The 20,247-nt window shown below is 40.4% G+C and overlaps 1 protein-coding gene across 1 annotated transcript in view; it reads left to right on the top strand.

Moving 5' to 3' along the window:
* LOC120523109 overlaps nucleotides 1–20,247 on the top strand; it is a 36,902-nt gene that overhangs the window by 1,065 nt on the left and 15,590 nt on the right. The gene's annotated exons all lie outside the window — the stretch shown is intronic.

The following is a 20,247-nucleotide window of genomic DNA, read 5'->3' as shown; positions in this document are numbered from 1 at the left end:
GTGGTTTTTTAAAAATTATTTTTCGTTCCTTTTTATGTAATCTTGTCCTTAATGTCATTACAAAATTAATAATATAATATTCACAATGAAAGATTCAAAATAAAAAGTGGACTAACAAAGAGATAAACATGGATTGCAAAATGCTACAGATAATTATTGCACAGTATATTTTGAACGGTTTTGGTTTTGCACAGAAAATGTGCCTTTTTCATGTTTGATCACAACAGAGCAGCCAGTCTCAGATAATCAGGGTGTTGCCCATTTTCTCAATGCATTGTCACCAAGCATAACATAAGATTTATACTCATGGGGGCCAGAGCCCATTGCAGCAGCATTAGGTACAAGGCAGGAACCAACCTGACACACAAGGGGGCCAATAACCTGAGATGCACATTTTTAGAATATGGAAGAAAACTGGAAAAGCTGGAGAAAATCTGAGGCAGACATAGGGAAAATGTGCAAAGTACACACTGACAGCGAGCCAGCCTGGCATGTTAACCTGGGACAGAGGATCGTGCCAATCACTGTGGCTCCACTGCGCAATACATAAAATTTCTGACATCAACAAATAATTGTCACAAGCACTTAAATTTCTTTGTGAAGTGGGTAGGATTCCAGCTTGGCTATGAGCATTTCTGCTATAATAGTTTTGGGTTTGTATTTTAGATGTATCTATTCATATTGAGTGGAATGTGCATGGTGTTTACTTTTTGCTGATCTAATTTGTTGAAAATGAAAATTAATACTTTTTTTTTTGTGGACCACAAACGGCATGAGTGGTGGTGGTGGTGGGTGTCAATAATTAAATATTTAGAAATAAGAAAAAGGAGGTTTGGGGTTTGGCAGCTTTTACCTCAAACTGTTTTTATTTGTCAATGCATTTGTGGTTTTGCAGCATTGCTTCTTTTCACATTTTTTAATGATTTACATTCGTACAGTCTAACCAGTTTGTCATTTCCCCTTTAGTTTGATGTCAAGCTTAGATTAACTATTGTGATGGTCATATGCTATTGAGGAAACGGATGAATAAATATACTCTCTATGTATACTCATATATTGTATATGCTGTAAATTGTATATAGAGTGTTTGTATATGTGTGTTGTAAATGTTTGTGTCAATGTGTACATTATTGGAAGACAATCTCATAAACTAGCCTTCTTCAATGGGGTAGCTGGGCTCTCCCTTAGAGTTAAAGTGTGAAGCACAGAAATCCCTGTGGATGTTTCACAGACGCCATCATTTGGAAGGAGACCCCAGGAAAGAACCAGGGCTCACTGGGAGGATTATGTCTCCTAGATGGTCTGGGAACAGCTTGGGATCTCACAGTATGAGCTGGCAAGTGTGGCTGGGAAAAGGGACATTTGACTGTATTGCATATATAACAAAAACAAACACAAAAATCAAGCACTTGAAGGTTAACTACTCTTAGGGTTGCATTCTACAACCATAGTCATTATACAGCTATAATATCGTATATACGGTATAGAAATATAAATAACTAGGTGAAAATAACTATCAACATGAAAAATTAAAAGAAAGCCAGATCAATGTTGCTATTATTATGTTATTCACTTTTATTTGGCAGAATGCCAACTGTCCTCTATTTTTAAAACTTTCAGAAATAATGTTGCCAAAGAAAAACTGTAAACTTTACCAAATATATCAAATTTTACCTCCATCAATCCATTTTGTGAACCTGCCTAATTGAGTTTTAGGGTTGCATATAATCCTGATATTCCTGTATATATTCTATGTATTCTGTATATATTCTGATATCCTGTATATATATGATATTCCTGTATCATCAAACAGAAGGTAGGAAACAGTCATGTATATAGTGCTAGCTCATATATAGGAGTCATTTTGATAGCCACTTCATATGATCATGTCATTACTATGCTTTTTGCTGACCAGTTTCCTGTGTAACATAACAAACATGCGCCTTTGCCCACTGCTGTCCTTAGCAGTCGCATACAACACAGCCCCTCAGCACTGAAAAAACCTGCCATGAAGCACCTCTGACACCCCTCTGTATTTCTGTGCATCCTCTACACTCTGCTCCCAATTGAGCTAAACTCCGCAAACTGTGTAATCAAATTTGAAGTCACTAGAATTACATTCTTTACAATTTATTACTTATGGTAATGTCACAATATCTGCAAAAGCAAAATATTTTTTACTGAAATGGAGCCTCAGATCGTCCCTTATAACAAATCACAATAGAGCAAAACAGTTAATGAAGCAAATCTTGCATTTGAAACTGATTTATGCTGTATAAAAACACTGATTGATTAATAATTAATAGCAAATAATACTTAGCCAAATCCATATTATAAAACGACATAGAAGCATTAAAGAAAACCCAGGGAAAAGTGACTAGGCTGATTGTGTACGGTGAAGACTGATTGTGTTTCATGAGGAAAGAATAAAAGAGATAAACTTATTTTGACAAACAGAGAGTAAGAGGCAACATTATCAGAGTTTTTAAAATTATGAAAGGAATTAGTACAGTGCATTCCAGCTGTTACTTTAAAATAAATTCTTCAATAACAACTTGGGGAAATGGTTGGAAACTTGTTAAGATTAGATTTTGCAGAAATTGTTCTAGAGTATTTAATTAATATGTAATAATATTTTATATATATATATAGGAGACCCAGGTTCGCTTCCCGGTTCCTCCCTGCGTGGAGTTTGCATGTTCTCCCCGTGTCTGCGTGGGTTTCCTCTGGTTACTCCGGTTTCCTCCCACAGTCCAAAAACATGCAATTTAGGTGGATTGGCGATCCTAAATTGTTCCTAGTGTATGTGTGTGTGTGTGCGCCCTGTGTTGGCTGGGATTTGCTCCAGCAGACCCCTGTGACCCTGTAGTTAGGATATAGCGGGTTGGATAATGGATGGATATATATATAGTGAGACTTGCCTGGACACCACCAGGTGAAAACCACATCTTTATAAAAGTCACACATTTATTTATCCACAAATAAACACAGGTTTCAGTCCCCAACACCACACAAAGCACACAGCAATAATCTCCCACAATGAATTCTTCTATAACTCAGTCCTTAGGTGCTAATCTCCTCCTGGGAGCTTTGTCCTGCTCCCATTCCCGACAATAGCTCCTAGACTGTAAGGAGGCGCGCCTTATATTCCCGCCCGGATGTGCTCCAGGTGGCTGGTGACGATCTTCCGGCAGCACTTCCTGGTGTGGTGGAAGTGCTGCCCTTTGCCCCGGAAACACTCCGGGCGTCCCTGGCAGGTTCATCCGCCATCTTCCCTGGTGTGGTTGAAGTGACGGCTCTCAAGGTCCTTTGAGGCTTGAGGCACCCCCCGGCGGTGGCCACAGGTCCAAACAAGCCAGAACCCTTTTTCTCCTTTCCCATGGTCCTCTCCAAGTCCAGGGCGGTTCCTCTCTTGTGACCTGGAAGCTATTATTGTCCTTTTCCGGTCCCTCCAGGCATCCCAGCCAGGTAATGACCCCGGCAATCTGCCACTATATACATATATATATATATATATATATATATATACACATATATATATATATATATATATATATATATATATATATATATATATATATATATATATATATATATATATATATATATATAGATATAGATATAGATACAGTGGAACCTTGGTTTGTGAGCATAATTCGTTCCGGAAACGTGACAGCAGTAGGGGTGTGCCAGCCACCCTACCCAACATAGACAGATGCAGGAGGCACACTTATAAAAGCACAAATGATTTTTAGCTTTTTCTTTGCTTGTGGGCAATGCCTTCCCTGTCCCCACAAGTACAGCACAGTGTCAAACACAGAGATAAGCACACTTTAAAAACAATGTTCTTCTTCTTTTCTCTCCCTTTCTTTTCTCTTTCTCTTTCTCCTCCACTACTCCTTGGCAAGCTTCATCTCCCTCCTCCCAACTCTGGCTCCCTGAGTAGTGTCTGCTGGCTCCTTTTATGCATTACTCGGAAGTGCTCCAGGTGCTTGATGACCTACTTCCAGAAGCAAGTCCGGATGTGGTGAAAGAACCACCTACATGGACTTTAGAGCAGCTGTAGCACCCCTTGGTGGCAGCCCCAGATCCCAACAGGGCTGTATGCAACTCCTACTCCCATGAAGCCCTGAGGGAGTCCAAGGCACTGGACAACTCTGGGGGAGGTAATGCTCTGACCACACTTGCTGTCACGGTCCTTCCAGTGTGGAGGTGTCTCGGCCGGGCAAGGACCCCAGCCATCCACAACAATATATACACTGCTCAAAAAAATTTAATTAAGAATGTAATGAAATAAAAATGAATATTCAAGTGGAAATTTGTTGAGAACAAAATGATGTAACAACAGTCAATGGAAACCAAAATCACCAACCCATTGAGGGCTAGATTCAACATCACACCAAAAATCACAGGCCAATATAACTTGAATGAATTTCAGGGCATCAGCAAGCTCTGATGCTACTTTGTGACGTCGGATGCGCCGATACATAACATCCCAGAGGTTCTCAATTGGATTCAGGTCTGGGGAAAATATGGGCCAGTCAATGTTATCAATGCCTTGGTCATCCAGGAACTGCCTAAACACTCTGGCCGCATGAGTCCAGGCATTGTCCTACACCAGGAGGAACCCAAGGCCCACTGCACCAATGTAAGGTCTGACAATGGCTCTTAGGACTTCATCCTGGTACATAACAGCAGTCAAGGTACATTTGCATAGCACATGGAGGACTGCCCTCTCTCCAAAGATATGCCTCCCCAGACCATCACTGACTCTTCTTCATATCGATCATGCTAGATGATTTTGTAGGCTGCATATCATTCACCATGGCGTCTCCAGACTGTTTCACGTCTGTCACATGTGCTCAGTGTTACTCTCATCTGTTAAGAGAACAGGGCATCAATGGAGCAGCTGCCAATTGCAACAATCTCTGGTGAATGCCAATCAAGCTGCACTGTGATGGGCTGTGAGCACAGGTCCCACTAGAGGACATCAGGCCCTCATGCCATCCACGTAGTGTCTGTTTCTGATAGTTTGGTCAGAAACATCAGTAGCCAGCTGGAGGTCATTTTGTAGGGTTCTGGCAGTGCTCCTCCTGTTCCTCCTCATGAAAAAGAAACAGATATCGGTCCTGCAGCTAGGTTGATGGCCTTCTACAGCCCTGTCCAGCTCTCCTCATGTAATAACCCATCTCCTGGTATCTCCTCCATGCTCTTGAGACTGTGCTGCGAGACACAGCAAAACGTCTTGCTACAGCATGTATGAATGTGCCATCCTGGAGGAGCTGGACTACCTGTGCAACTTGAATCTGCTGCAGGTACCACCTCATGCTACCAGTAGTGACAAGGACACTAGCAAAATATTAAACTAGAGAAGAATCAGTCAGGAAGGATAAGGAGAGAGCAATTGTCTGTGGCCACCAACTCAAAACCATTCCCTTTTTGGGGGTTGTCTTGCTGTTGTCTCTCCAGTGCACCTGTTGTCACTTTTTATTTGCTTCAAAGCAGGTAAAGTTGATTCACAATCACTTATGCTTCCTAACTGGACAGGCTGATATCTCTGAAGCTTAAATGAATTGGCGTTAGACTGTGATGATTAAGTGTTCCCTTAATTTTTTTGAAACGCATTTACTCACATATTTGTAAGCACCCCACTTTTAACAAATGCTTGCAAGGGTGGTGACATTTATTCTGTTAGGGAAAGCATTATCTAGGGAGGACAAAAACTGGCTGACGATGAAGGAGTTCTTCTTTTGAAAAGTCTCAAATTATTTTGAAGTCTCATAGTTATAGACTGCTTTGTATTAGTAACCTACTAGAGTGAAAAAATATGCAATGATTTTTAATGTATACCTGTGCAGCAATAGATTAAACATAAATAACTTCTTGTTTATTGGTACTCATTCTAACAATTAGTTATTAGCAGAAGCCTGAAAAACCTTGCATGCTGAAGTGAAAGGAATTGTTTTTTAGTGCTCTTTTTCCTAGTTATAAGTCAACAAATCAGTAACAACAAGTGACCGTCCTTATATTATTTCGCTTGTGTCCATCCATGCTCAATATAAATAACGTTTACCACAATTACTATATCCCTCCTCAACAACAGAGAAGAATTTGTGTTCCTGGCAGTGTTTTGGTCTTAGGGTTATCTTCAAGTCTTCAATTCTCCAACATGACCAATTATCGATTGTGGTATTTGACTGTTTATTCGGAGCATACTTTGTTACTGAACAAAACTGCATTATGACACTACCATTTTATATCTCCTTCACTTCAATGTAAGCCTCCCAATAAAATGAAAAGGCACATACAGCCTAGCTGCGACCAACAGAAACGGTCTCTCTGGCTTACATGCTCACGCCAATGCACATAAGCAGAAACATCTACATCATGCCAGACCGACCAGCACAGGAAAGATGCCTTAGAACAGCAAAGACAACATATGACAAACCACAGAGCAACATTATCCGAAGATCTGTGGCAGCAAGTCTTGCACCTAGACAGTGAACAAAAAACAAATCATACATACAACGTTTTTGAAGAGTAGCGGCAAACTGCCAGACAACAAGGAACATTACGACAGAAGAACTGAAGGGATTCCATAACACTGACAGCTCAAAACAAGATTTTCCCTTAATATTACAACATAGGCAATTCCCCATTCGTTTAGCATATTGTATGACTATCACCAACTCACAACGACAAATGTTTAATAACGTCGATTTGCCAGGCCCTGTTTTAACCCATGGCCGGCTGTACACTACATTTTCCAGACTTACATTGACACCTGGATTAAATGTATAGGTACTTGCAGGTTACACACAGAGGAATATTTTCGCTGACAATAATGTTTATGCAACAAATTTTCTGAAAATTATTGTAGACGTCGGCATACTACATTACTACATTACCTGACAGCCACACTTTACACATAATGACTTACATTACCCTTCTTATTCAGTTCTGTTAACCTGCTCATGTTACACTTTGTATTGTAAATATTCATGCTGTTGTAAGTGACTATAATAACATCCCATACTAATCATGTAACTATTCTAATACTGAGTCCTCTCACAAGTCACTACTTATTAAAATAATCTCCTTTCTTACAGTAACGTGTGATGTTCTTCTCTCCCTCATCCTCATTTCATTAATGCTTTTATTCTTGTGAAATTTTCACAAGCACAATTTGCTAGTTAGGAAATTTTTTACCAAGAAAAAAAAGAATAATGTGTGCTTATAACTGATATAATAAAATAAGGAAAATTTGAAAAAAAAAAAGAAAAACACAATAGCTACAAAGCAAGGACAAATCCGGAGACCTGAGCTCAACTCCCTGCAGTCTTTGCCCATGTAGGGTTTGCTTGTTCTTTCGCTTTCAGTGTGAGTTTTTCCAGTGGCTCCAGTTCCGCTTTCCAAAAACATGAAAGTGAGGTTGATTGGCAACTGTAGTAATGAGTGACCATGTGTATGTACTTGAGAGAGTCCCACCATAATCTCCCATCTAGGAACAGCTTCCGTGTGTGTACCCAGTGTAGCCAGGCATAGGCTCTGCTATCCTCTAATGAAAAAAGTGAACACACTGGACAGACGGAAATACATTCCTGTACATTGAGATGGCAGACAGATCAAAAGAGCAAAACGACACACTCTAGGCAGTGCTGGCAAATCTCATGCCATCTAATCAATTATTATTGGGGAATCAGATATTGTAAGTGCTTGTGTCAGCCCTATGAATTGTGCTTTCCAATATGACCATTAGGACCTCATAATACTGTTATAAAAAAAAAGAAAAGAAAAATATATCTGCCATGTGATAAACTGGTGTCCTGTTTGATGTTGTTTCCCATCTTGTTGCTAATGCTGCTGGGATAAAGCTCTGGGCCTCCTGCAACCCTGAATCGGAATAAGTGGGTTTGAGAATGTATGGCTATATGTGTTTGAAAACCTGAGCTGAAATGCACTGCAGTGAGTGACCTTTGGAACACCCACAACAGATGCCTGTAAGAACTTCCTGTAGATAAGGAAATATAACATCAAAAAGTCAATAAGACAAATGTCCATTTGCTTTAGACAGAAAGAGAGAGAGTGAGAGAGAGAGAGGCTAGGAACACACGCTGATAGAGCGCATTGTCGCACCCAGCACATGACAAACCAACTCAGGAACCCAGATTAGGACCCGAGTGTAGCCATGTAGCGGGTGTCACCTCAGCATCACACTAGTTCAGATGGAATGGAACCAGTGTGAGGTTTTTTATGGTGGCTGGTGTGCCAATTCTGCCACCAACCCCCAGGTTTTTCCCTGCAGGTTGAAGGGCCTACATGCAGGGCTGGATGCAGATTAACATCATACCCAGGATGGAGCAATTGCAGGTTAAGGGCCTTAGTTATACATTTAATAAATTAACTTATTTTGTGATTATTAAAAACTATGATCTTACATTGGTTTTACAGACTGAAAAGGATTCCCACTTGCAGCTTGAAAAATCATGAGGCAAGATTTTTTTTAAAGGAGCAGACTCTCTGTCATTTAGATGCACAGAACACATGGGTCATTAGAGCCCGGATGGCCCATTATATATAATAAATTCTTAGCAAGTGCCAGAAATGTCTGGAAAGGCTGATCTCTCTGTACTATCCACTGATCATTTTTTCAAACCTGCTTTGCAGGGGCTCCAACCTTTCCAGGAAGGAAGCCCCCTTAGAAGTTCACCAGTCCCTCAGTATACACACACTGACACACTTACTGCTTTGGGGGCCAGTTCAGAGTCACCATTTAAGCTCCCGCAAACATGAGTGATTGGGAAGTGTAATTCCCACACAGACATTGGGAAAACATTCTTACTGTAGACCGAAAGTGACAAGGCCCAGGATTAAAACCCAAGACTGTGGAATTGTAAAGTGGCAGTGCCACCAGCATGATGTAAATTGTGTGCCATATGTGGATCCTTTTTTCAGATGGCTTAATCATAAGAGCAGAAACTTCATAGAGAAGTTATGCCAGAAGAAAAAAGGAATTAAACATTACTAATAGGCAGTAGGTGAAAGACAGCAGATAACAATTTGGGAAGTCACAAGTCAGGTCCTGAGGAAGTGTGCCAGTCCAACATTGTAAAAAAAAAAAAACACGCACATGGTGCACTTGTGTGGATTGGATGAAAGGGACAGGCACTACACAATGCGTACGTCCGGGTTCACATCCTTGTAACCTACTCAAGCTGAGGCTCACCAGAGATGCATGAACACTGCCAAGTAAAAACCACAGAATTGAGGCTTGAGCATCATGAGGTGTGGCGTCTCTGAACATGCTGGTGGGGGGTTGTACTGCAGATTTCACAACATTGGCTAACCAAAGTCACAGTGGTTCTAAAGCAGTTCTCATTTCTCATGTATAAAGCTGGTTCACCGGTCTGTGAATAGTTTCTTTTGGATAACAATCTTTTATTTATTTAAGGAACAAGGCATAATAACAAAATACAATTTAATCAAGTCAGGGCAACATAGCAAATACAACAATATGTTCCAAATGCCCTACCCAAAAATCAAAAATGATTCTTTATACTGATTACAACAAGCTCCAGCCTGGCATGTTTACTTTGGAAATACTTTAATAAGTTCTTCCCAAATTCAACAGACCCAGAGTCTCTTGCTTTTCCATTTTGAGAAAGTAGAACCTCACATCCCCCTGAGTTGCAGATGAGGGATTGGAATATTCCCAGTTGAACAGAACAAGCCTTCATGCAAGTAGTGTGATATACTTTATACCAGGGGTCTCCAACTACAGTCCTGGAGAGCTACTGTGGCTGAAAGTTTTCATTCTAACTCTTTTCTTAATTAATGACCAGTTGTTACTGTTAATTTACTATTTCCCTTTATTTTAATTGACTTTTCTTGAGACTCTGACTGCTGAATTGATTCTTTTTTCCTTAAATGGCACCTAAACATACATTTGATGTGAAGTGAGCCAACAGATGACCAACTAAGTTGGGGCCTCAAACTCCCACAACTTCACTTCATTCAGTTTCTTAATTTGAAGCCCAGTCTTGTTGCTAATTAAACCTGTTATTTAATTCCATGGCACTCATTCTGCCATGGCAGACCTTTCCAAAACTGTTGATTTTCTTTTTTTAAGAACGTTGTCAAAATGTTTTGTGGACCTGAGCAGATCAGCATTACTGAGGCCTTCACCTTTCTTTATTTTCAGTTATTGTGTGATGGACGCAGGTTGTTGTTTATGTGTTGGTACATTTTGTGTCTTAATATTGTTTGGTTGCTAATTAAGGTAAAATAAATAATTAAGGGGGCTGAGTCTTAAGTTGTGCATCAATTAAAATTAAGGTAAAGAGTTTATTAGCAGAAAAATTTGGTCACTAATTAAGAAAAGGGTTAGAATGAAAACCTGCAGCCACAGTAGCTCTCCAGAACTGGAGTTGGAGACCCCTGCTGTATAATATATTATTACAAAATTTTCAAAGCACACTTTCGTTCCTTTTGATTTTACTGCAAATATTGTTAAACATTACAAGTTATTTTAAACAAAAGGTTATCAAGACTTATACAAATATATTTTGGCCCAATATAGCTTATGTGTAGGACACTAACGATGGATGATCCTGAAGCCATCACTCTCAGACTGAGCCTTGTCCTGGATATGTTTTAGACAATTTTACATGAATAACCTGTGAACAAAGAATGATTTTATATGAAGTATGGCAGGCTTGACACACATATTGACCTAGAATTTTAATCAGCCATTTCTTTAACCTGTATAGTGCTTAACCGGGTTGCCAGCGGTTGCTGGAGCCTATCCTGGTTAGTATAGGGAACAAAGCTGGAACAAACCTTTTGCAGAGTGCCATTTGATTGCAGGGCAAACACTCAACACAAACCACACATTTAGGCCAATTTAGTGTTGCCAATCCTTCTTTTTTTTGGACTTTGGGTGGAAATTGGAGTAGCCAGAGGAAACCTACCCAGACACGGGGAGAAAATATGCAAACTCCATGCAGGGAGGCCGCAGGACACAAACCCAAGTCTCCTTACTGTGAGACCAGCAGTGATACCACTACAACACCAGAATGTATTTCTTTTATAGCTAAATTCTGATATTGTGACTGAAAGGTCCATTTCTGTTTGTTCTCTTAGGCCATTAAAAGTTAAGGTCCTTAGTATTTTATGTAACCCTACTAATTCCAACTTGTAAAGATCAAGAACCTTTACTGTTGAATACTTCAAGGGTTGTGGTCTGCAGGACGCATTAGAGTCCAGTGTGAGTGTCCAGGCACCTCCCAGAGGCAGACAGGCCCATTATACATAAAAACATACTTCAGAAGAGCCTGAAAATGTATGAAAGGCTGGGCAATGCTGTTTGCCACTAATTGTGTTTAATGGTCTGTGGGCAAGTTGGAGCTGCTCTGGATTGCCTTGATGTTTTAAGGTGAGAGGCAAACAAGACTAGTTGGTATCCTATAAGTAGGTGGGCCAGGTGTGGACCCTGGGGTTTTATTTATATTTTTGCACTTTGTGGTTGTGTGTACTGTCTGTGTTCATTACTCACAAAAACATTTTTAGATGTATCTTAGGCTCAGGTGTGCATTTGCTGAACATCCTTTTCAACAATATATTTTTTTCCATTTACCACTTACTGCACATGTGGGTCTATTCAGCTATGAAATATACAATTGCAATTTTCTTTATGCAGTGAGAAAGCTTATGTGTAACCCGTAATTTGTGTCACTCTGATGGCATCAGTGTATTATGCAGTGGTGTTTAAATTCAAAACAAGGAGCAGCAAGGTTGCATGATTAGTTTGCAAAAATTTTTTATCATTTATTAGAAGTTCAAAACACTCATAATTACTAAACATCCTTTTAAAAAAAAAAAAATAATAATAAGCATTTTTTTACTTGACTAACAAAGTTTTTCAGCACAGGCAGATCCAGTAATTTGTCCTTCGCTTCATGGTATTATACTGTATATCATAATGTCCATTCCAGTAAAACCATAGCATCCAAAATAAAAGCTCATATCCTTGAATTTTTTCCCCATTGTCCATTAAGGTTTACACATTTTCGGACAACTGCCCTACTTGGTCAAATAACACCACCTAAAGAACCAAAAAGGTGCAGCAAAATCTCCACTTTCTTCAAGCCTACCTCTGCTGATTATTACCGCATTCAACAGGGGTAAAATGGAAAGCGTTCTGACCAACTGCATCACTGTCTGGTTTATGAACTGCAGGATCTCTTACTGTAAGGTACAGTATTACAAAAGATACTGCACATAGCAGAAAAGATCATAGGGATCATAGTGACCTCTCTTCCTTCCATTAAAGACATCTTTATAAAGCACAACCCTCCCATCCCTCCAGTGCTCTCTGTGTCCCACTTTCATTTGGTAGAAAATCTGTAGCATCTGATTCAGTTCTGCCAGGTTCTGCAACAGCTTCTATCCTTGGCTGTCTGGAACTCTAAAATCTATGCTGCTCTCTGCCCTTAGATCTGCCCCAATAGTTTATTTATATTAAGTACATTTGTTACACTTGTTACCACTGTTGTTTCTTATCATTAGTTGTTGGTATGATATATTTCTTTATTACAATCTATTTCAAATTATTACTATCCATTCACTCTCCTAATATTTATTACTGTCAGAGAGGATGTGCAGCATTGTTCATAATGGCACTCAGTTTTGTTTTAATTCCCACCATCTCTCCTTTGCTACTACCTCCGGTGGGTCCAAAGTGCACAATAAGTGAGTCTGCCCTTTAAATTGGCTTGTTCATTCAGTGGGTCTTTCTTGAAGTGAAGTTACCAGACTAGCACACCATAACATAGAATATGGCACTGACCTTCGTAGATTTATAGAAAATATGAAGGACCCCACTATCCACATTAAAGGAACTCGGTCTCCTACAGATGAAGGGACTACTCTGCTCTTTCTTATATAGTTCCTTAGTTTAACGAGACCAGCTCAAACTGCCATTGACCGCTAAGTACTAAGTACTTCTACTCTACATACACTCCTGAAAAGTGACCGGACAAATAGGCTCTTTGGTGCAGCGAAAGTTAATAACCAGTTCCTTGGTTTTGCTCATGTTAAGCTGCAGACAATTCTCTTTGCACCAAGGTTAGATTCCTATTCTCTGTCTCACGCCCTTATCAATACACATCATAAGTCGAGAAACATCTAAAAAATGTTTCAAGTGACATGACCTAGTGTTATATTTGTAGTTAAAGGTGTACAGAGTGAAGAGAAAAAACGGAAGTGACAGTTTCTTGTGGTGCTCCAGCATTGCTCACATTGACAGTGCATCCAAAGAAATGGCACAGAACAAGTGAGCAGCAGATTAATCAAGCAATAGAGAAAAGATAACTCATCAATGTGGATATGAATGGCAGCACAAAGAAGCATAGTAAGACATTCTCAATCTTCACTTGCTAAAACCAGTGAACATAATTGAAAGTGAATGTTTTGAAAGTGAAATGGAAATTCTGTTATAATATGAAATTAATTTAATGCACAGTGTGGCTGTTCTGCAAAGCTATAACTGTGAAATGGATGCTAAATAAAAAAAAAAAAACCTGCTGTACATAAATCAAAACCAAGGTTATCAGGGATAGGTGTTTGGCACAAACTCAGCGAAAGTGCGAGAGAAACTTTTAAGTGCCGGGTCTTAGCTAACATTAAATAAAGCCATGGACATCGCAAGATTGCACGATATAGCACAAGCACAGCTGAGAACCTTTGATGCATGTACTCCGAGCGGCTCAAGTGAACTGACTGTGAACACAGTATGCAGAGAACATGTGTGAGATCCAAGGAGGGCTGAACAAGAAACGCATTACACAATTGAGAAGGCAGGAAAAGAATATGAAGTGAGTGACGCATACAAGCATATTCATAAGTGCAGCTACTGCGGAAACAAAGCACGGTGTAAACCTTAAGTTTAAATTAAGTTCATAGACAGGCTGCCGCTGGCATTTGTCATGCCTACGACGAATACATTATTCGCGAGATACAAGTTTAATGAGAAGACGCAGGGTATAACCAAGACTTTTGCTCACTTTGTAACGGAGTTAAAATTGTTGGTGAAGGACTGTGCTTATGCAAATGAAGATGAGATGGTCAGGGATAGAATAGTGTTTGGCACAAACTCAGCAAAAGTGCGAGAGAAACTTTTAAAGTGCTGGGTCTGAGCTAGCATTAAATAAAGCTATGGACATCGCAAGATCGCACGAGATAGCACAAGCACGTCTGAGAACCTTTGATGCATGTACTCCAAGGGGCTCACTTGAACTGACTTTGCAGGACTGGGAGAGGTAAACCGTGCATGCAGTGTGTGATGTCTCAGATAAAGAGGAAGACGAGCTGTTTATCGATGCAGTAAGAAAGGAACAACCCTCTGAATCTGAACAAGCCTTTGTAGACATATCAATAGGAAAGCAAGGTGTAAAGCTTAAGTTTAAATTACGTTCATAGACACGCTGCCGCTAAATATTCGCAGGCAAATCCACAACTTAATACCGGGAATGCCTGTTAAACATCTTAGATTCATGAGTACCGCTTTGGGTAATGAACACTTCGATGAATGAAACCTGTTATCTTTACAACGGTTGACAAACACAGAATATATATATACACAGGTAAAATTCCGTTACAACGAATATCTTTACAACGAAATTTTCATTGCAGCGAAGTATTTTTATGGTCCCGACAGTTTCCCTATATTTCAAGAGTCTATAGAAATCTCGTTACTACGAAGTACATTCAACAGATACTTTCATTACAACAAAGTGCACAAAAGACCTTGAAATGCCTCTATGAATAATCTGCAGAACAGTTAGTTCTGTGGCCACAGCTCAGTTGTGCACAACGATCCCCAAACAGAAACACTGCACCTGTAATTGTTTTTCTTTCTTCGAACTTTCCTCGAACTGTTTTTAATTTTTTGCCTTTTTTGTTTCCTGCCGTTTTCAGTGATAACTTTTGCTTATTGCTCGTCAACATTTGAAAAACATCCATTGCAATTTAACTCATTGTCTCCCTCCTATAGAAATGGCAGACACAAAAAAAAAGAATAACAATTCATATTAGAAAAAAAAAACAAATTTTTTGCAGCTGTCGATTGCGGCAAAAAGAAAAAAGACGTTGCCAGTCAATTTGGAATTTCGCCATTGACACTGTCAACTTTCTTAAAAGACAGAGCAAAAAAAGTAGAAAAATCTCGGGTTGCAAATGTATGTGAACTGCTGCATTTGAAGACGTCAAAAAAGCAGTTTTTATGTGGTTCAGAAATGCTCATTCAAGAAACATTCCTATTAGTATGCCACGCATTCAAGAAAATGTGAGGTTTGTAAACTCTCTTGGGACCTCCCCAAACTAGAAAGCATACCGAAGAGCATCCCAAAGTGCGATCTCCACGTCTGTACAGGGTAATAGCAGGCTCACAGTTATGCTGTGTCTCTCCGCCAAAGTAAATAGAAAAGTTCTCGATGGGTGATGCAAGATTAGGAGCACATACATTGTAAATGCAGATAACAGGATTACTTGGTCACTGACCTGGCCACGACCCTGCCTGACTGCTGTGTCTGTGTATAGCAGAGTGGCAGATCACGCTACAATAAATAACTATCCCGTTCCTGTTTCAAGCTGAATAAAGCTGGTTTTGCTAAAGTACTGAGACTAAGCCTCATGTTTTAGGGTGCAAGACAGGGACTTATAGTGCAACCCTGATCTTTAATGATTTGCTTCTGTGGGGCTTCACTGCACTGCTGTGAGCCTGCTGTTGCCCTGCCCCAGCAACGGACAAATAATCTTCCACAGACGCTGCAATTGTGCTTTGGGACACACTTCAGCATGTTGTTCCCGTTTATTGGGGAGTTGGGGAGGGGGGTCTCAAAAGAGTTCAGAAATCTCACAATATGAAGAAGAAAAGGATGATTCGGCTCCTGATTGATAACTGTGCTGCCCACAACATGCTTCCACATTTAGATAATGTTTGCGTTGAATTCCTCCCAACCAATTGCACAGCAGTGCTTCAGCCATTGGATTTGGGCATCATTCACACCCTGAAAGTAAATTATCGCAAGGAAATACTGAGAAAAATTCTCGTCAGCATAACTTGTAGCAGGAGGAGATTAAAATGAACGCGAAAGAAGCTATTGAAATGATTGCAAATGCCTGGACACAAGTTAAAGAAAGCACTATAGTAGCAAATACAGAATCTCATTACATCTAAATTTGTTACAACAAAATATTTTTTAGGTCCCTGGGAGTTCATTGAAAAAAATTTTTTACCTGTATATATATATTGTGGCAGATGGCTGGGGATCCTGCCAAGCTAGGACGCCCAGAAGGACCGGGAGAGGGACAATACCTCCCCTGGACCATGAAAGGGCAGCCGCCTTGGTCTACATGGGGGACATGGGATCAGAGCGTGGAAGCTAATCCCTGTTGGGGTCCATGGCCACCGCCAGGGGGTGCCTGGACAATTATGGAACCCTGGATGGCAGCACTTCTGCCACACCAGGAAGTGTTGCCGGAAGATCATCAGGAAGCACCTGGAGCACATCCGGGTGAAGTATAAAAGAGGCCACCTCACTCCATTCGGAGAGCCGGAGTCGGGAGGCAGAGGGTGGAGCTTGCGATGGGAGGAGTGGAGGCGGCAGAAGAGAAAGAGAAGGAAAGCCATAGAAAGGACTGAACAGTGAGTATTGGGGTTTGTGCAGAGGGAAAAGGAAATAATAAACGTGTGTGTTTCTGGGACATAGTGAATCCTTGTCCGTTTGTGTCTGGGTTCAAAGTCCACTATATATACACACACACAGTATATATATATAAGTTAGTGCCCTTGGCATTCGACTAATGAGGCCTATAGTATGATAGTTCAGTGGGAACTCCAGAAGGAATACCTCGTTCCAGGGAATCACATGCCGTCTACGCACATAAGGGGTGGAGCCCTTGCTTGGGGGGTTTGTAGGTGTCATCTTTGAACATCCTTCCACAGCTCTGGAGAAGAGAGAAGAAACAGTTAGAGCCAGTGCCCCCTCTTATACTAAGGTGGTACTGCTTACCTTTTCATACCAAATTTTCCCCTTGGAATAAATATCTATCTATCTATCTATCTATCTATCTATCTATCTATCTATCTATCTATCTATCTATCTATCTATCTATCTATCTATCTATCTATCATTAAGCACTACACTAATTAATAATAATTTTATTTATCTTTGTTCAATTATACAATTTCTGTCAGTCTGTAGAATTATACAATTGATGTAGGCAAAGGCACTTTATATAGTGCCTTTCAAGTTTATTACCATGACAAGATATTTTGCAAAGCAAACAAAAATACAACACAAGCAATGCAAAGGAATTGAGGTCCAGTGGTAGAATGGCGATGTAGATTTAGACTGGTGCTTTGGTTTCAGAGAGGCAGGTACAAAGTAAAGCTACTTATTTGCATGGTACTTTCTATGCTGTCCTGGCCCACTGGACAAGTCCACTGGTTCACCACAAGATAGTTAAAACACTCCAAACAATCAATTGTGAGGACCTCAATATAAATGCATTATATTAAGTTGAATTGAAATCACCGATCCCACCACTTGATTAAGTGGGATTGAGAATGTCTGACTTAATTGAATTGAATGAGGACAGAGTGGTGCACACTCTGAGCATATCAGCTACTGCTTGAAGCACTTCAGATACTTGCAGGGTCAAGAAAATAGTTCAATGACATTTTATGTGTCATGAAAATTAGAATATTAGAAGCACATTTTAACCATCTTTACATATTCTGAACTTGCTTTGTTTATAAAAGAGTTATGGAGTCTGTCTAAATACCCAAGGAAGGAGCTAGCACTGCATGTGATGCACCGTACCCTGACACACACCCACCCCACTCCAATTCACAGTTGTCAGTCAACATAACCTGTTTATGTATGGGTCATGGGAAAACAACGATGCAGACCTGAGACAAGTGTGCATGTTTTGCTTCAATAGTTACCACTTTGTGAACTGAATTCAAAAAGCAGCATTAATGACTGTGCCAAAATGTCAACCATACAACACCAAAAAATCAACTATTTATAATTGTGCTTCTGCAAATTAATAAAAAAGCAAAACGTGCAAAGTAAAGAAACCAAGCAGAAGTGTGCTGTAATTTTTAATTGGATTTTTAAAATATCAAAAGTGTCTCTTTAATAACTTGAAATACCAGAACTACTTCATTGTGACATAGTATACCTGATGTCATGGAGAAGGGATTAAACCTTTTCTCGTTGCTGTCAAGTGAATTTTGGGACAGTGAAATGACTGGCTCAGGATGGAACTAGCAGTGACATGAACACCGCTCGGCTATGCTGTAAAAAAGAACAAGAAACAGAAAATGAAAGGTGGTCATGACAGTGAAACCACCATTCCATTGTCCGTCCGGTGTATTCACATAATAGTCATAATAATCTTGAACTGGACTTTACTTTTTGAACAATGGACACAATATTAGACACAAGATTGAAACTACTGTCCTGATAATACAGTGTGCACATCTTACATGGTGTTATAATAGCCAACCAACATTAACATGCTCCTTTAAGAAATAGAAGGGCTAAAGTGTAAATCCAGGTCTGACTTCAAATGTCACAGATTCAGATTTTTTTATTACCAGGTGACCTCCATCCTCAATGCAGGTGCCATTTGGATGAATGGAAAATAGATTTGAGATGACCTTCAATAGACTCACTGAAATAGACTAAAGTGATTATCTAAATATTCATGTGTAATATAATAGTAGATTTTAAGAAAACAGAAATGACAGGCTTGGGTGACAGAAAAGTGGTTTTTAATCTGAGGATAAAAATGACTTATAAACATTGTGGTGGACGGCCGGGATGTCTCCACATTGGGAGGACCGGGGGAACAAGTGTAGTCAGAAAGTTATCTCCTCCAGAATGCTAGATAGCAGCCCCCCTGGGTTGCAGTGGTGTCTCGGATTCCCGCAGGGCTTCATGGGAGTTGGAGTTATCTACAGCCCTGTTAGGATCCAGGGGATGCTGCCAGGGGGTGCTGCAACAGCAGCTGAGCCCTCTTGGGCAGGTTTTCCACCACACCCAGAAGTGCTGCTGGGAACAGGTCAACAAGCACCTGGAGCACTTCCGGGGGAATCATAAAAGGAGCCAGCAGTCATCACTCCGGGAGCCAGAGTTGGAAGTAGAAGGACGAAGCTTGCTGAGGAGGAGTGGAGCAGAGAAGAAAAGGACTGAAAGATAAAGAAAGAGAATAAGAAAGTAAAGTAAAGAAAGGGAAGTGTGTGATTGGGCTGTTGGGACACTATATATAAATAAATTCACATGTGCCCTTTGGACTTGTGCCTCTAGCGTCTCTTTGTGTCGGGTTCTAAGTGGCGTCATCTCATCTATCTTCCACAACATAAAGTATGTTAGTTGGAAATGCATGTCTGATTTTCAGTGTACTTTGTACGTATGTACGGGGCGGAGTGATGGCTCTGAGGTAGGGATCTGCACTGGTAATCAGAAGGTTGCCGGTTCAAACCCCTTTAAACACCCGAAGTGACTCTACTTCGTTGGGCCCTTGAGCAAGGCCCTTAACCTACAATTGCTTCGTCCAGGGTATGATGTTAATCTGCATCCAACCCTGCATGTAGGCCCTCCAACCTGCAGGGAAATACCTGGGGGTTGGTGGCAGAACTGGCACTCCATCCACCATAAAAAAACCTCACACTGGTTCCATTCCATCTGAACTAGTGTGGTGCTGAGGTCTCACCTCTGGGATCCTGAATTGATTTGTCATGTGGTGGGTGCGGCAATGCGCTGTATCAGCATTTACTCATAACCTCTCTGTCTCTTTCTCTCTCCTTTGTACATATGACAGAGCTACTACTTCTATCTATAATTATTGTAGTTATGATGTGCTGTGGGCAATTGTAATTGTTAGTACTGCTGCTTCATAGATTCATTATCCTGAGTTTTACTCCCATGGAGTTTGCATATTCTCGTTGAGGGGTTTACTCTGGGTTCTCTGGTTTTCCTCTCACAACTCTAAAAGTATGTAGATTAGGTTAATGTGCCCAAGTATTAGTGGAAGTGTTGGTGTATCAATGAATAGGCACTACGATAAATGGTGCCCAGCACAATGTTCTTTCTTGCCATTAACCCAGTGCTGCTGGGATTGGCTCCAGCCCCCAGCAATTAGGACAGAGAATGGTATGGCACGGTAAGATATCCC

The sequence above is a fragment of the Polypterus senegalus genome, chromosome 2, assembly GCF_016835505.1.
Source record: "Polypterus senegalus isolate Bchr_013 chromosome 2, ASM1683550v1, whole genome shotgun sequence".
NCBI lineage: Eukaryota > Metazoa > Chordata > Cladistia > Polypteriformes > Polypteridae > Polypterus > Polypterus senegalus.
The sequence above is the reverse complement of the archived record's forward strand: the minus strand, read 5'-3'. Positions and strand labels throughout refer to the sequence as shown.